The sequence below is a fragment of the Eretmochelys imbricata genome, chromosome 3, assembly GCF_965152235.1.
Source record: "Eretmochelys imbricata isolate rEreImb1 chromosome 3, rEreImb1.hap1, whole genome shotgun sequence".
NCBI classification, from domain to species: Eukaryota; Metazoa; Chordata; order Testudines; family Cheloniidae; genus Eretmochelys; species Eretmochelys imbricata.
The window spans coordinates 58,381,175-58,386,103 of NC_135574.1; positions in this window are offsets into that span (position 1 = coordinate 58,381,175).

Sequence of the window (4,929 nt, forward strand, 5' to 3'; positions counted from 1 at the left end):
CCAGGCTCAGGCAAGTTCCCTTCCGGGGCCGGGGCGCGCCGCTGGAGAAACGAAACTCAGCGCGGGGCACGACCCTGTTCCCGCCGCTGGCTGCTGGGGACAGCGGCACCGCCCACGCCACAACCGGCCGGGCTTTCCCGGGCGCATGAGCAGCGAGGCCGGCCGCGGGGCGCAGTGTTGTGAGGGGCGTTAGGTAAACGCGGGCGGCCAGGGCACAGCGGAGCCCAAGGCAGCGGGTCAGCCAACTCTGGCGGCTCCAGTCAGCATTGTTGACCGGGCAGTTAAACGTCCGGTCGGCCTCTCCTAGCAGGGCAGGCAGGTCCCTGCCCGGCTCCCAGAAAGCTACTGGCATCTCCCTCTGGCTCCTAGGCTTAGGGGTGGCCAGGGGGACTCTGGGCTGCTCACACACACACACACACACACACACACACACACCCAGCGCAGGCTCTGCAGCTCCCATTGGCTGCCAACCGTGGTCAATGGGAGCTGCGGGGGCAGCGCCTGCAGGCAGGGGCAGCGCACAAAGCCGCCTGGCTGCGCCTCAGCCTAGGAGCCACAGCAACCTGGAGGCCGCTTTCTGGGAGCCCACACCCTGAACCCTTCCCATGCCGCAACCCCCTGCCCCAGCCGGGAACCTACTCCTGCACCCTAAGCCCCCTCTTGCACTGCAAACCCCTCATCCCCAGCCCCATCCCAGAGCCTGCACCCCCAGCCCAGAGCCCATACCCCCTTCTACACCTCAACTCCCTGCCCCTGCCTGGAGCCCCTTCGCATTCCAAACCCCTTGGCCCCAGGCCAGAGCCCCCTCCTACACCCCAAACCCTGCATCTCCGGCCCCACCCCGGAGCCCACATCCCCAGCTATAACCCTCACACCCCAACCCCCTACCCCAGTCCCGTGAAAATGAGCAAGGGTTGAGGAGAGCGAGCAATGGAGGGAGGGGGGATGGAGTGAACAGGAATAGGGCCCCAGAGAAGGTGTGGAACCAGGGTGTTTGCATTTCTGAAAATAGAAAATTGGCAACTCCAGAGCCCCTCACCCCCCTCTGCCCTGGAAGGCAAGCGGTGTAACGTTAAAAACTGTGGCTCATCAGCGTTGGCTGTGGGACAAAGCCTGTGCAGCGGGGATACTGACTGCACAGGAGGGTCAAACAGGTAGAGGCAGGAGAGGGGCCAAATCAGGGAGGAGCCTGGTCCAGACCAGGGTTGAGGCCAATTACTGTTTTGTGGGGCCCTAGGCCAGACCAAGTGGGGGCCCCTCCCCCCTTCTGTCGGCAGTCCCCCCGTGCTCCTGGCAGGGAGCAGGGACAGGGCGCGGGGTCTTGCCGCACTCCCCTGCAGGAGCATCAGGCAGAGCGGGAGCACCCTTTTTTCCAGGGCCCTCCAGTTGGCTGAGGCCCCTGGGCATGGCCCCATTGGCCCAGTGGCTAATCTGCCACTGAGTAACAGTCACCTCATACAGCGTGTGCCACATGCACTGACTGCCAAAATAGGGTGTTGGGGGGCTGAAGGGCTTTTCTTCTCCACGCACCCAGCACCCATTTCCCAGGGCTGTTTTGTTAGCGGCACAGTGCATCCAAGGATCTAGACAAGACCCCTCTTCCCTGTGGGTTGTGCTGAGCTGCTAAAGGAGACTTGATTCAGAAATGTTTTTAGTGTTTAAAAGAATCCCTTATCACTTTATACCTCTGCATAAAGACTCATAGCCAGTTTGTCTTAGCTGCTCTTCTCATTGCCTGAACTGGACTGTATTTTTCTTGCCATCCATGATAAATGGAGTTTCACACCTTTACATTATTTACTTTTTTAAATGTTATTTTTATTCCTCTTGGCACTTCATCATTTACCTTTGTTATCATTGTGCAGATGGATACCATTGTGCTATTTAATTGTTGGTTTTTTTAAATAACAAATGTCATTGAAAACATTGACAGGTTTCAGAGTAGCAGCCGCAAAAAGAAAAGGAGTACTTGTGGCACCTCAGAGACTAACAAATTTATTTGAGCATAAGCTTTCGTGAGCTACAGCTTCATCGGATGCATGCAGTGGAAAATACAGTGGGGAGATTTTATATACACAGAGAACATGAAACAATGGGTGTTACCATACACACTGTAACAAGAGTGATCAGGTAAGGTGAGCTATTACCAGCAGGAGAGCGGGGGGGGGGGGGGGGGGGGGGGGGGGGGGAAGAACACGACCTTTTGTAGTGATAATCAAGGTGGGCCATTTCCAGCAGTTGACAAGAATGTGTGAGGAACAGTGGGGGGGGGGAGAGATAAACATGGGGAAATAGTTTTACTTTGTGTAATGACACATCCACTCCCAGTCTTTATTCAAGCCTAAGTTAATTGTATCCAGTTTACAAATTAATTCCAATTCAGCAGTCTCTCATTCAAAAACCAGTCGGACGACACTTCAATCTCTTTGGTCACTCGATTGCAGACCTAAAAGTGGCAATTCTTCAATAAAAAAACTTCAAAAACCGACTCCAACGAGAGGTCTGGGGTAGCCAGAAGGATCCCATGTGTAATATGGGGAGTGGGCTAACCTTCCATACCTTTGCCTCCAGGAACTGTTGGTGTGCAATTTTGACAACAATTTCTCCCATTAACAAGTCTGGTTTTACAATACTGGAAACGTATTACATCCATTCATATTGATAAGTGTCAAACAATGATCTCTTTCTTTGTTTTTGTATTAGGCTGTCCTGTAGCTGGGACGGAGAGCTTAATTTATTCTTAATTACCTGCAGGTCTGCAGTATTTTTTTTTAAACACACAACAGTGCTAGCAACAAGACAAAACATAGAACACAAAACACAATTTCTATTGTGACAGTAGATTCATGGTATTGGGTTGCTCTTCAGCTGGCATCAGCTTTTCCTGATTTTCTGAAAGATAAAAAGAACATGTTTGTATCCCTTTTGGGGTGGCAGATTATTGCTTAAAATATTTCTTTTACAAATACCCTTGCTGATTGCAGGCAAAACAGAGGAATTACCCCCATATTTTCCTGTGTTTGTTCTATAGGCAGGCCAGGTTTCAATGGCTTCTATCTTTTAAGGGTTATGGGGAAATTATGCCACTGTTTAGTCATTAAATCCCTGAGGTGGGGTACCTCAGTTTTCCTTCTTATACAGCAGACCAAGTTTATAATGTTTTTCCTGCTGTGTTAAGCTTTAAGTTTATTTACAGGTAATAACTGAGAAGCATCATTACCATATGACCTTAAAGGATTTTTCCAAAAATCATACACACTATACATTGTTACAGGGGTACTTATTATCATTAAATTTATTAAAGTTATCTTGTGATCCCATGCCTTTTATTTAGACAATTTGTTTGCTGACCAGGTATGTCCTTTATCTGCAGCACCTTTGTGCTGCTAGTTCTTTCCTTCCTTTATCATTTAGGTAATTTGCATTTTCACAGACGCTTCCTGCTTTTGGATTTAAAGCCATCAGCAGCTCAGAGACTCTATCTTAAAAGGGACACAATCAACTTTCACCAGAGTTTTGATAACTTTTAACTTCTGCTTCCAAAACACATAGCAATCTGAAAAGAAAACCCAACCTATTGTGGCTCCCTTTGGAGCCCTAATAGCATTTTAATTAGGTAGCATGGTATGTTTGCATTTCTTTTGCCCCAATATACACTGCACAATATACACTGCACATGTTCTGGGGCAAATGCATATTCCTTCCATAGGTTTCAGAGTAACAGCCGTGTTAGTCTGTATTCGCAAAAAGAAAAGCAGTACTTGTGGCACCTTAGAGACTAACCAATTTATTTGAGCATAAGCTTTCGTGAGCTACAGCTCACTTCATCGGATGCATACTGTGGAAAGTGTAGAAGATCTTTTTATATACACACAAAGCATGAAAAAATACCTCCTCCCACCCCACTCTCCTGCTGCTAATAGATTATCTAAAGTGATCACTCTACTTACAATGTGTATGATAATCAAGTTGGGCCATTTCCAGCACAAATCCATGTTTTCTCACCCCCCGCCCCCCCCCCCCACACACACACAAACCCACTCTCCGGCTGGTAATAGCTTATCTAAAGTGACCACTCTCTTATAATGTGTATGATAATCAAGGTGGGCCATTTCCAGCATAAATCCAGGGTTTAACAAGAATGGGGGGGGGGAGGAAAAAACAAGGAGAAATAGGTTACCTTGCATAATGACTTAGCCACTCCCAGTCTCTATTCAAGCCTAAGTTAATTGTATCAAATTTGCAAATGAATTCCAATTCAACAGTTTCTCGCTGGAGTCTGGATTTGAAGTTTTTTTGTTGTAATATCGCAACTTTCATGTCTGTAATCGCGTGACCAGAGAGATTGAAGTGTTCTCCGACTGGTTTATGAATGTTATAATTCTTGACATCTGATTTGTGTCCATTTATTCTTTTACGTAGAGACTGTCCAGTTTGACCAATGTACATGGCAGAGGGGCATTGCTGGCAATGATGGCATATATCACATTGGTGGATGTGCAGGTGAACGAGCCTCTGATAGTGTGGCAGATGTGATTAGGCCCTATGATGGTGTCCCCTGAATAGATATGTGGGCACAGTTGGCAACGGGCTTTGTTGCAAGGATAGGTTCCTGGGTTAGTGGTTCTGTTGTGTGGTATGTGGTTGCTGGTGAGTATTTGCTTCAGGTTGGGGGGGCCATCTGTAGGCAAGGACTGGCCTGTCTCCCAAGATTTGTGAGAGTGTTGGGTCAATCTTCAGGATAGGTTGTAGATCCTTAATAATGCATTGGAGGGGTTTTAGTTGGGGGCTGAAGGTGACGGCTAGTGGCGTTCTGTTATTTTCTTTGTTAGGCCTGTCCTGTAGTAGGAGACTTCTGGGAACTCTTCTGGGTTCTATCAATCTGTTTCTTCACTTCCGCAGGGGGTATTGTAGTTGTAAGAATGCTTG